This window comes from Ambystoma mexicanum, chromosome 10 (assembly GCF_040938575.1).
Source record: "Ambystoma mexicanum isolate Mex_15411 chromosome 10, UKY_AmexF1_1, whole genome shotgun sequence".
In the NCBI taxonomy this organism is placed as follows: domain Eukaryota; kingdom Metazoa; phylum Chordata; class Amphibia; order Caudata; family Ambystomatidae; genus Ambystoma; species Ambystoma mexicanum.
The window spans coordinates 231,666,730-231,679,832 of NC_090932.1; the positions used below are offsets into that span (position 1 = coordinate 231,666,730).

A 13,103-nucleotide genomic window follows, 5' to 3' on the forward strand; every position below is an offset into this window, starting at 1 on the left:
TGCGATTCCACCAACTTGGACATTGTCCTTCAATTTGTTCTTTGATTTAGGATTGAATAATTGAACCCTCAGTTTCCGTTTTCCAAATTAACTTCTTTTTCAAGGGCTCCCCAAAGCCTTCTTCTCCGCTGATTTGCTTACTTCAACAGAGTCTCTTATGCGTTTGCTGGTGTCCAGCAATTTGGCTTCTCTGGTTGCTGTAAGTCTTTTGGCTTCTCCAGCTTCATGTCTCACTCTCTTTAAACACCTTTCGCTTTTGGATTTGCTTAACTCAGATAGGTAACCGGCCAACCCTCTCTCCAGCTTTGCCTTCTCGGGAGCGCTTGCTTCTCTTTGCCTGCCTGCCAATTGCTACATTTTCTCGCACTGAGACTGGTGATTTGGTTTCCCCTTTGCATGTGGGTTTGTATCTTGTCATGAGCAAGTGGGAGAGTTAGTGAGTGGGTGTGTGTGCAAGGCTGGGGCCTGGGGAGGGGCATTGGAGCATAATCATTTTTTGACGGGACATTGCATTGTTTACAAGAGTTTTTGGGCAAAGTAAAGCCAACTTGAGTTGTACTATGTGAAGGAGGGGGTTGAAGTGACGGGAGGGTAGTACAGGGGGGCTGGCTTGGTACAACTGTGGAATGGAATTGAGTACTCTGTTAAGGGCAATGCCAACATGAGTGCTCTTGCATGGTGGCGGGGAGGGCTTGTTTCCTTATTGTGGCGCTGCATCTCTTACTTGTGTGAAGGTCAAAAGCAACACAAGTGTTCTTACATTGGGCCCTTTGTGCTGCCCGTTTTCTTGCTTTTCTTAATATGCTATGACATCTTTTACTGGCGTGAGGGGGCAAATGCAACATGAGTGTTCTTTTAGCTAGCAAGGACTTGTATTCGTAATGTGGCATGGCTTTTGGATGTACATGTGTGGGCAAAATCAGTATGAAAACGTTTTTTCCTCTTGCAAGAGAGTACTGACGTGTTGGAAAATTCTCCTGTGCATTGTTGGTGATTTGGTATCTAATGAGAATTTTTCATGTCTTACCCTACAAAACCGATTGTGAACTGTGTGGCTTTTTACCTCATGTATCACAGAAAGTGTACTGTAAAATTCACCATTTAAACCCATCATTTAAAAAATGTTTTTGGGGATGTGAAAGGGAGAGAAACCCTCTGAGCCCTCCTTGATTGGATTGCACTCCTTCGCTATGCTCGGTTGCACCGGCACACTCACCCAGGGGCATTACAAGCCCATTTCCCTCTGTGTACTCCCAGTAGGGTGGGCTCCAGACCCCATTTGTTTCACAAACACTATACTAGCTACGCCTCTGCACTCTAGTGGATGCCCTGGGCATCTTGTTGGCAGAGCAGCGATATATGTAACCTGTCAAACGCATTCTCTAGTTACTGCTGCTCTGGTGGCAGCGAAGGCAAATGCCAGAGTCCAGTGAAATGCAATTTATTGCAGGCATAGACATAGTCGCAACAGCCCAAACTAAGCCCCTTGACCCTGTTTGAGTACCAGTTCATTTTTCGCCCCTGCTTGTCTCATCGCTTTGGCCCTACATGTCCCCTGCCTCCCCGATAATGTCACCCAGACTCATATTGTGGGTGGAAAGGCTGCAGCTGCTTTATTAGACAGCAGGTAACTTGCACGTGTTCTGCTTTTGGCAGAGCAGCATCAGGTTTCTGCTCTGAGCGGCCGCCCATAACCATTTCAACCTTTCCCCGACAGTTTCCTCCTTCAATCAGTGGCTTTCTCCGGTTGCTGAACATTTCTTCATGTTACTACCTTTCCCAGGTGCTTTGCCCTCTTGCATCGTTCATTTTCCGTGTCCCCAGACCTCTGGTGCAATTACCCGCTGCCCAGGTGTCCTGCACTCTTATACCTCCAACTCCTATCCCCCAGTGCCTTGACCTCTTCCGGGTCTTCCGCCCTCTTCCATGACTCCTTGTTGTCCAGGGATCTTGAACTCTTAACACCTCCCTCTCCTATCACCTGGTGCCTTGACCTCTGACTCCTTTCTCTGGTCTCTTGACCTCTTACCCCATTCCCTGTTACCTAAGTGACTTGACCTCTACTGCAGTACCCCATTTTCCCCAGTTTCCTGTCCTCTTACCCAGTTGCTCCTTCCCAGAAGTTCCTCATGTGGCCCGCCCCTGCACCCTTCCCGTTACCCCCGGTGACTTGCCCTTCTCCCACTTGCTTGCTTCCTCTCCGGTGGTGTTGCCTTCCTCCCATTGTTCCCCGGGAATGTTGTCCTCTTCTATGCTCTCCTTGCTTCCCCGGGTCTCTGGACCTTTCTCCCGATCCTTGGGTTCCTCTGTTTCTTGCCCTCTTCCTGCCTCTCTTGCTTACCCCTGCTCTTGCCCTCCCTCTTACCCCTTTCCTTGCCTCCATTGTTTCCGATCTCAATATCCTGTACTACCTCCCCCAGCTGACGTACCCTTTTGCAGTGCATTTGGACCCCTGCCCCTTCCCAGACTGACTTGTTTCCCCGCACAATTGTACCTTGTCACTTGCTAGCCCCTCTTGCCCTAGCCCCGCCACTTTACTTTTTTCAACCCTTTAGAACTGCCCCCCCATTAACCACCCACCACTTGTCCCGTGGCTCTTCAGATGTTATGCCCCCGCCACCGTTATTTTCAGTAACTGCAGAGTCCCTTGTGGTTTCCGACAGCCCCTCCAGCCTGGATGTACCATGTAACTCCACTGCGACAGTTCCACTATAAAATTAAACAGATAATTTAAACAATGATCATTCATAACATTCTCCATGGCGGGCGGGCATCCCTTAACCTCCTCTGTATGTCCTGGAAAAGAGGGTGTCTGCCTGGGTGTGCTGCGTTCATAAACCCCTCTTGTGGGTTGGACCAGCCTTCCCTCCTTACCCACTTCCTGCCCTTTTCCCACCTCAGGCCCCCTCTCTCCTCCCCTTTCCTGTTACCTGGCGCCCCCTGTCTGCTTCTGATGCAGGGTCCTCCCGTGGCCTGTTGAGCGCTGCGGCTAAGGCAGCGACCGGCGACCGCCCAGGCCTCGCGCTACTCGGCGCGTTCCCTGGCAATCCCTGAGTTTTCAAACTCTTCGGTGGAGACGCTGAGACTCTGGGCCAATCACGGAGTGTAGGCGGACCTGCTGATAAATGTGTGTTCCGGCACCATTGAGCGTGAGTATAGTAAAGTAAGTGAAGTGGTCTAGATTATCGCACTTCTTACAATAATGGTGGGTTCTTCTGTGACGGACGGGGCTCGATACACTGGTCATGTTAGCCGTGAGGGCAGTCCCAGCCTTTAATAGAGCACCAGTAGATGCACTGGGGTGAGGTGACGTGTTTATGGTGAAAGGACCTGGTCGGAGTCTTGATTTTAGTGTGCTGGAGCTATCCGCCATTATTAAATAGTGCGTATGATGCAGACCTGACTGGGCGCAGACCTGCGAGTAGTCTGTTTATCATGTGGCAGTCCATGGCTGCGATTAGTGTGCCATGTGGCAGTGAATACTGCGCAGTGAGCGAGTGACGTGGGACGGCATTTTTGAAGCACCAGATTAGACTGCTATGCAAAGTCCTAGGGCTGCTGCTGCACATCTGCCGGCCATGTGCTCAGCCCCAGTGGTAGGAGGAGAGCAGTGCATTCTGCATGCTGTCAGCTCATCTCACTTGTCTCTGAGAAATAGTGAGACGTGATGATATTTGAGCTGAGCGCTTGCTTCATGCCATGCCACCCACTCAGACTTCTTGCTCATCTCCTCATTCTGACTTGCCACACACGCATGTAAACCTTTTTTCTGCTTTTCCTCCCTGGCCTCCTCACTTCTCTCCCTTTCTTCACCTAGCAACTGTTCCTTTCTCTTCCTCCAGTTCTCGATCTTTCTCCCCACCTGTTTCTACATTTCCCCCTTGCTATGTGTCTATCCACCTCCAAACTCTCTCTCTCTCTCACCATGCCTGTAAGGGCTCTCCACGTATCCCTCCCATTTGATTTCTCTCCAGCGTGTGCCCCTTTTCTCACTACATCATTTCCTGTCTCTATGCATAAGTCCTCTGGGGCACCCGAGTACCATCTCATTCCACAGGCACATGGCCGGACTCGCGAGACCAGTGGAAGAAGTCTGCATTCTTTCAGGCCTTGGGAATCATTTGAACCAGGAAAACCTGTTTTATTTCAGTGGGATTGTTCGGGCTCCTAAATCCTGTGGTGTGTAAAAGTGCCTCTGATTTCGATCTCGAAAGATTGGCTCCTTCATCACGGGACAGGCAGCCTGCTTCCCGAATCTGTGACGTAGTATAGAGACTCATTTTACACAGCGGGCTCTAGGCCTTGCAACTGATTGTTCATGTCTCCAGAGGGAAAAATATGACTATTGCCCGCACCACAAACTGAAATGTCACTTGCCACTCATGAAAGAAATTGTATTCTGATGTATTCTTGTTGTAGGTAATGGACTCTCTGCTGTATATTTATTAGGAACGATTTTTCTTTTTGCTGCTTTCCCAACTTTCAAGGGGAATCCAGATATCGGCTGACTGTTTGGAAATCATGACCTGATATTTTTTTTTCAAATAAGTTTTTATTAACCATTTTAATCAGATTACGTAAGTCTCCCCGCGGAAGTTCTTCACAGATCCGACTCGTCCTGTGGTTTTAATATGCCAAGGAGTTCCATAACCTTGGGGCACCATGCTCGGTGGACCCCCGCTTTCAAGTAAGACAGTAAGTTGGACCATTCTGAGACAAAGCGCATGTGATCCCCCTGATTAGTGTAGGTGAGCCATTCCAGGGCCACATATGACCACATTGCAGCAAACCATTCATGCTCTTGTGGAGTTTCTTTTTATTTCCATTTCCGGGCCAAGACCGAAGCTGCCGACATATTCATCATCACGTAAGGTTTCCGGTCTGCCCTCGTTGTGAGGTTTGCCAGGGCCTCATTTAAACCGATCAAGTCCAAACCTCTGTTCAGGCCTACCCTGATTCCCAAGACCTAGGTGACCGCCCGTTTTACTTGTAATGAAAACTGGTCGATTTTTGGACATTCCCACCAGATGTGAGCCCAGGTGCCCTTTGCCCCGCACCCCCTCCAACACAGCATTGACGTGTTCGGGAATATTTTATTTAGCCTGACCGGGGTTAAATACCACTGCAGCATTAGTTTCAACCACATCTCCCGAATCTGGATCGACCTGGTGAGTTTGGGGATCTGCCCCCATAGCTTTTCCCAGGCTGGTTCTCCTATCACTGTTCCCGTGTCTCCCTCCCATTTCTTCATGTAGGTTCTGCACGCCAAGGGTTCTCGCTGCTAAATGTGTTTATAAATGGATGCCAGCAGCCCCTTATCCCCCGCGTTTGTGTCGAGGTACCTCTCAAAAGCACTAAGGGGACGGGACGTCGCCTGCTTAACCATCGGATGAGAGAGCCAGTGCCTCATCTTGAGATGGGAAAACCTCTGCGTCTCTTATATTGAAGTCATACACTACTTAAAGAGTTTGACCTTGTCTCCTATAAACATGTCCCGCAGCATCCTACATCCCCCTTGGTGCCAGGGGGTGAAAGCCAGCGCTCGAGTGTATGCCTGGGTAAACTGAGGGTTGCGGTGCAGGGGGAGGGGTAGGAGGTGATCTGCACCCTATTTACCACTTGGTCCCAAGCGTCACCTGTTGTCGCGGTTATTGCATTACAGTACATTTGAGTCGGTCTATCAGGCCTCGGCAGCCACAGTATTCCCTCCAACTTTACTCCCACCACTGCTCTGTCCATCGGCCTCCAAACTTTCTCCCTGTCATCCCTTCACCCATCCCTAATAATACGAATCTGAGCCGTCATGTAATACACCCTGAAGTCCGGTTCCCACACAACCCCCGCAGGCCGGCTGAGCCTTCATTAATGAAGCCGCGACCCTCGGGCGCTTCTGGTTCCAGACAAACCGGTTGGTTATCTTCTGGACAGCTCTAAAGAAGGCACCGGCACTGGTGTTGGGAGGGCCGAAAAATAATAGAGCATCCGAGGTAAAACCGCCATTTTTAAAGCGTTAACCCCACCCAGCCTGGATATCGACAGGGGCCCCCTAGTCCACCATTTTGCTTTTGAGCTTCTGAAGAAGGGGGGATAGTTTGCTTTATAAAGACCCTCTATCGTTTTGGTTAGGTGTTTTCCCAAATATTTTAAAGAGTTTCCAACCCATCTGTACTTAAACTCCCTCCCAAGGTCTTGCTCTATTTTATGCGGCAATGAAAGAGAGAGGATCTCAGATTTGTGCGTATTGATTTTTAACCCCGCCACTCAGCCAAACCGGTCCAGCTCCCTAACCAGCGCCCTCAGGGAAGAGGCAGGATGAGTCAATGACAGGATCATGTCGTCCGCAAAGGCTGCTACCTTGTGGACGCGGCCCCCAAACGGAATTTCCTCTGTCTCCGGCTGCCCTTACAGCTGCTAGAAATGGTTCCAAGTGGAGAGCATAAAGAAGGGGTGACATTGGACAGCCCTGTTTTGTGCCTCTTCCTACCGGGATGGGGGCTGAGATTTGGCCATTGATTGCTAATCGAATAACCGGGTTTTGGTAGTTAGCCCTGATTCGGTCCTGTAGCCGGGTCCGAAGCCCATCTTGGCCATGGAAACCCCATTCGACCCGATCAACCGCCTTCTCCGCATCGATTGCTAACAGGAGGGCCGGGATGTTCCTTTTCTGGGTCTTTTCAATTAGGTGGGCCAGTCTTCTTACATTGTCAGAAGTTTGTCTGCCGCTAATAAAACCTAATTGGTCCGTGTGGATTAATTTGGGGAGGATTGTGACCAAGCGGTTCGCTAGGAATTTGGTGTGAATTTTAGCATCTACTTTAATTAAGGCTATAGGTCGGTAGGACCCGCACTCGGCCGGGGTCTTTACCCTTCTTATGGATAAGGAACACTTTGGCTTCGTCCATAGTGTTAGGGAGGGCCTTGGCGGACCCTATACAAACAATTTAGTGAGGAAGGGGATTAAGACTTCTTTGTGTATTTTGTAGAATTCGGGTACAAACCCGTCTGGGCCAGGCGCTTTGTTAGAAGTAAGGCTGCTAATTACCCTTCTAACTTCATCCGAGGTTATCTTGCCTCAAGTAGCTCCCGGTCTTCTGACGAGACCTGACGCAGGTTTATCGAATTTAGATACTCCTCCTGCTCTGGGAGAGACGGGTTGTCGGAACTATAAAGGTCTGCATAGAATTTGCAAAATTCGCTCTCTGTCTGGGTTGTTAGAGTATACTTGGCCCCCCTCCCCTTTTAATTTTCATAATGGTTTTGTCTCCTATCTCCTTCCTTAGCAATCTGGCAAGAAGACGATCAGATTTATTTGCTTTGGTATAATATCTTTGCCGCAGCCATAGGAGATTATGCTCGGCCGCTCTTGTTTGTATAAGATTCAACTGTCCTCTCACTGCCCTATACTCCCTTTTGATGGCTGTTGATTGTTTATAGCCCATCTGAGTCATGATAGCTTTGAGTTTGGCTTCCAGTTGTTGTTCCTCCAGCCTCAGCTCTCGTTCCCTCCTGGCCTTAATGGCTATAATCCTCCCTCTAATCGTTGCCTTCAGGGCATCCCACCAAATTTGCGGGGTTGTGTCCTCCCAGTTGTTGTGTTTAGCAAACTCTACCATTTACCCCTCTAGCTCCTTGACCAGTAAAGGATCCCTGAAAAACGTGACTGGATATCTTCTCTTCCATAAGCCGTTGGGACATCGCGGTCGAGCTATCAACAAGGTAAGAGGCGCATGATCTGCAAGGGCGATCCTATCCCTTAGGGGGTCCCACAGCAACTTAAAGTCTCCCGCAGAATGTTAGCTGTGGCAAATTTCCCTAGGCGGGTGAGAGAGCGTTTTGAATGAAGGGGTCTTGAGCCTGATTTGGTGCATAAAGGGTTGCCACCGTAAAGGTCTCCGCCCTTCCCTCGAGGATCACTGCTAAGTACCTCCCCTGGGTGTCTTTCTGCGTCCCAATGATGGCCAGGTCTAAACCATCCTTCAGAGCGATCAGAACCCCCCCCCCCCTTCTTGCTTGGTTGCATGGCTTGAACCAGTCTCGAATACCCCCGGAATTTTATCCTCTGTGAGTCCCTGGAGTGAACGTGGGTCACCTGTAAAGTTACAATGTGGGGGGATTCCCTCCTCAGGAACCTCACTACCTTTTCCCTTTTAACCTATGAATTGAGACCGTTTACATTTAATGAAAGTAATTTCAACAAACCTGTGTTAGCCATGAGGGGGAGTTATAAGTTACTTTTTGCCTCCACAGGACCCAGCCCCCCCACCTCTCCTGGCCTGGGGCTGCATGCTCACTGGCCCTCCCACTGATGAAACTCTGGCTTGGGACTTTTGGATCTCCCTACCCCCTCCTCCCCTCTGCCCCCCAAACTCCGTCCCCCCCCCCCTTCCTGGCGAATCTGGCTGGCAAAAGATCCCCCTTGTAAAACAAAGACGAGAGCCGGACCCTTTTTAAGTAACCCAAAACCTCCCCACGCAGGATCTCCCATTCCAAGAGACCTGCCCCCCGCATACCCTTAACAAGCCTTAATGTATTACCCGAAATATAACACACAACAACTTTGGCAAGCGCCCTCCCCGGGCTCATCCTAAGACCTCCAGAGCTTTTCGTTGTCTCCGAGAGCGATGGTGGACCCCCTAACCACTTCCGGAGGGGGGGGGTCACGTCCGCATTGACATTATTCATGGGTACAGTTCCCTGATCCCTGTTCCTCGCTCTCTTAGGCCTGATTGTAGACCATTCCCATGGTTTCTGCCCACTCGGGTGAGTTTCCCCTGCCGCCCGGGGCTGCTCTCCAGACCCAGCAGGGCCATCCCTTGGTCGCAGGTTGTGATCTTATGGTGAGAGGCCTGCCAGGTGAAGTTCAAGCCGAAAGGGTGGGACCATCTGTAACGGATTTGTTGCGCGCGTAAGAAGGACAATACCGGACCCATTTGCCTCCTTTTAATTAGTTATCTGAGCCAAATCTTGGTACAAGAAGATTTCATGACCATTATAGGTAATGTGAGTGGCCTTTCTAGCATTAACCAGAACCTTCTCCTTTGTAATGTAATTGTGGAAGGCTACTAAAACATCTCTGGGCCTCGCACAAGGTTCCGGTCTGCGCGGGCCCACCCTGTGGATTCTGTCAAATTGCATCTCAGATTCGGATTCAGGTTCGAGGAGGTCCGCAAAAATTTTGAGTGTCTTAGTTAAGTCCTGATCTGGAATGTCTTCGGGCAGGGATTTGACTCTGATATTCCCTCTCCTTGATCTATTCTCCAAGTCTTCAGCCTGTAACTCGAGGTTCTGCGTTGCCGCGGCCAACGTTTCCAGGAGATTGTCGACTTTCCTTGCGTCCTCCGTCAGCTCCTGAATGGCCCTCTCGTTAGTGTCGACTCTCTCCTCCATTTTGTTGATATCCCTTATAATTTCTCTTAGACCTTCTGCCAAAATGACCTTGCTCACTTGCTTAACGCCTTTTGTTAGCTACCAGTGCAGGGAGGCCCAACCAACGTTGGTGTCACTGGTATGGCACTACTGACTCCCTAGTGCAGGGGAACCTGGTTTCCCATTTCTTTTTATTTTATTGCCATTTTTATGTGCAGCCAAGATAGGCAGGTTACTGTTGTACCTTGTTTTTTACACACATTAAGTAAACTCCTGTGCACTAGTTATTTACCACACAGTAGCCATTGTGGCCAAAACGTGTAACCTTGTTGTTTAAGCTGTCTTTTCAGCTCACTTCCTTTGTTGGCCATCTTCCTCCCAGGTAGGAATGGCTATATGTGGTCATTCTCTTCATTAGCTCAAGCTTGCAACTAGGAAGTAGCCTTTGTGTGTTTGCAGAACTGGTTTGGGCTGAGTAAGAATCCCTATACACACTCCAAACCTGAGTGATGTTATAACTGTACCTGAGTTGGCTGTCCTTGATTGGACAGTTTGTATATTGCAGATCACCTGATAGGTGGGTTGGGTTTCCCAAGCACAGGTATATGTATATCGGGAGGGATATGGAGCCATTCAGGAAGTTGACTATTGAACCCAAGAACCTGAAGTACAATAGTCTTCTGAGGGACTGTAGAAGCTGATGCTGCTGGTGGGACAAGCATTGTCCAAGCCAACTGCTACAAGAAGGTGGTCTGTTCTTTCTTCGACAGGGAGACCTTCCACAGGGCCTCTTTCCCTTGAACTGGTGGGGGCTAACCTGTTTGGAGTCCTCTGTCACTGTCATCAGCATTCTGAAGCTCAGAAAAGTCATGGGCCTGTACTTGGTGCACAACATCCGGGGTGGGGACTCCTCCTTTGTTTGAATCTTCCACTGCACCCTCATTGCAAGACCTTGAGTTACTAGCTCTGCGGTTTTGAAGAGGAGGAGCCAGGCATGAGCCTGTGTCCTTGGGCTTCGTGCCTATGACCCTGTGCTTGGTTCTCATGACTGCCTAACCCAGCTGTGGCATTCTAGTGGTCCTACATAGTCTCGGGAATATGACAGAGGTCCTTCAGTTCAGTCCAGCCTGTCGGTCTTCAGAACCATGAGGTCGCTGACCGACCGAAACCGCAGGACCTATCTGTTAAAATTGTGCAACTTCTTTAACCCACAGCACTGCAACCAATAGTGAGAGAATTTGTCCCCAATGGCCTAGACTTTCCTAGTTTCATTGCCCATCCTGATTGGGGTTTGATGGGTTTGTTTGCATACCTCCTTTCTGTGACCTGGTGGGCCCTTTAAAAAAAAAAAGAAAAAACGTCATTTCCTCTGAAAGATTGGCAAGACTCCCAAGTCGAGTCACTCAGGAGTAACGCCTCTGTTCTTTAATCTTTTGGACTGAATCTTGGGGCTGGGAAGTTACTCTTCTACTGTAGTAGAGATTAGTCTGACTGCTGATTCATGTGGCTCACTCGATTATAGGCTGACGCTCAAGTCCTCTATTTTCTTGCTCTGGAAGAATGACCTTACTACTAAACTTTATTGCATGGGAATGGCTCTACTTTGTTATAAAACTGTGAGGAATTCGACCATCCACAGAGGAAGTGTACTCTGGCCTGGGCTTTTTTGAAATTTTGTAAGAAATGGAATGATGGGAGATCACCTTAGAAAATGTGTGGGGCTAATCCGCACACATTTTCCTATGGTCATCGCACAACAAACACATAGTCAAGTGTACTTCGGCGCGGGAGGACACAGCCTACAGGCACAGTCCTCCATGTCATATTTAGATGGAATGTGACAGCCACAGGTACATCAAAGCATCTCAGGAAGGCAACACATTCCTACTGCTGTGGCCAGCCTAATTAAATATCAAAGGTTCCATGGATCCACCCTGTTCTATTGTATATGTTCTGTGGGATGTATACTAATTAACCTTTTCACAATTGACCTCACGGGAATTGACCTAATTTAAAAGGTCAATTAGGACATTTACATATGGGATGGAAACCCCTTGCCGCCCCTCACCCAATCCAAACCCCCTGCAACCCCTCATCCAATCGCCTTATATTATTTATAATCCAAAACCAACCCAATACATATATAAAATAACTTACAGGTCAGTTGTGCAGAAGGTCAATTAGGACCACTATAATTAGGTCAATTAGGACAAACGATCAATTGTAAAAGGTTAATTTGGGAAATACAGTTCTGTGTGGTAGTAGTGCGTACTGATGAGTTAAATGAAAGCAGGCCTGCAAAAAGGCTTGGTCACCGAACTTGCACAAAGGACAGGAAAGCTACACTTCTTTGATATGCAATGGGTCAACTTGAAGCTAGCTCCCACCCCTCTGTATGAAGGGCAGTGAATGTCATGTCTGGGACAATTGTTTACAGTAGGCAACCCCTGCAGGGAACCCCCTTTCACAGGGAAGAAGTATGTGATTTTATGGAGACAAAGTATGTTCTCGCCACAAACTTCAAGGGAGACCTGCACTTTGATCAGGAGTCACAGAGAGCTCAATTTACCAGAGACATTTTGATCCACAACAGACAGGAAGATGGGTGGGACTTGGTAGTACATGTTGTCACCCCTTAGCTTTCCTGTTGCAAAGCACTCTGGTTACGACCTCACGCATAACATAAGATTGTTGATGGGCACCCAGGATTGGTTCATTAGCGTATGCTTAGCCTGCACCAATCAGCGGGGCCCATTTTGCTTTAAAAGAGGGTTGAGCACCTCTTTTGGCAGTTCATCGAATGACTTTGAAAGGAGTAAGGAGGAGTCATTTGGACCCTGGCTGAAGGTACAGCCTGCCTTACAGCTTCCACTAGTAAAGGAAGGCCAGGATTTCCAAGAGGGAAGCAAGATCCCTCCCCTCCTAAACATCTTCCAGGGAACAGAGGGAGATACCAGACTCAGAGGACCCGTCCAGCAGCTCCAGAACAGGTACCCAGCCAGTACACAGCGTGCCCTGCTAGGTTCTGCCAGCAAGCTTCCTAGGTGGGTAATGCCAGAGAGTCTCTGAACAAAGGACAAGGCTGTTGCCTGCAAGCACTCTCCTCAGCTTTGGGCCGTCTGTCTTAAAGGACGACACAAGCCCTACTAAGGAGTGCCACAACAAGCATCAACAAGCGTCCATCTTTAAAGGACATTTTTGAGTCAGTCGAGCCCTCGAACTGCGACCGGCTGCACCACTGACTGTTGTCACGCTGCTGTCACTAAAGCAGTCCAAGTCGACTTTAAGAGTGTTCCAGATCCGCCAACCAGCGCAGACGATTCTTGACCCTGAGCCACTGTGTAGGCCAGTCTGCAGCTGTCCACCCAGCCTTGCTTGCCGAACTTCCTGCCGCCTAATACCCACAGCCGTCTCCCGCCATGAACGCTGTCGCAGGAGCCACAAAGCGTCCTGGAACTAACACTACGCTGTCGAGCATCAAGATCATCTCACGCACCAGGTACATTGTGGTTCTGTCCCCCTGGTCCTTCTCCGAAGGCCCCTGGTGACATTTACAACCCCTTGCTCCATTGCTGCTGAAACCAAATAACCTTGAAGAGTAAGACTGATGACTTTACCCACTACCATCCTGTCGGTACCCAGAGTGCATCCCTTTCCTTTGTGAAACTATCTGTCCTCTGTATTCATTTTACAGGGTGTGCTGCCTTTTGTAGTGTGTTAGAACTATAATAAAGTAG

At 49.1% G+C, this 13,103-nt stretch overlaps 1 protein-coding gene across 2 annotated transcripts in view; it reads left to right on the forward strand.

The window, feature by feature from the left end:
- The window catches only part of BMP1 (bone morphogenetic protein 1), a 984,430-nt gene that overhangs the window by 453,968 nt on the left and 517,359 nt on the right, over positions 1 to 13,103 (forward strand). The window lies entirely within an intron of this gene.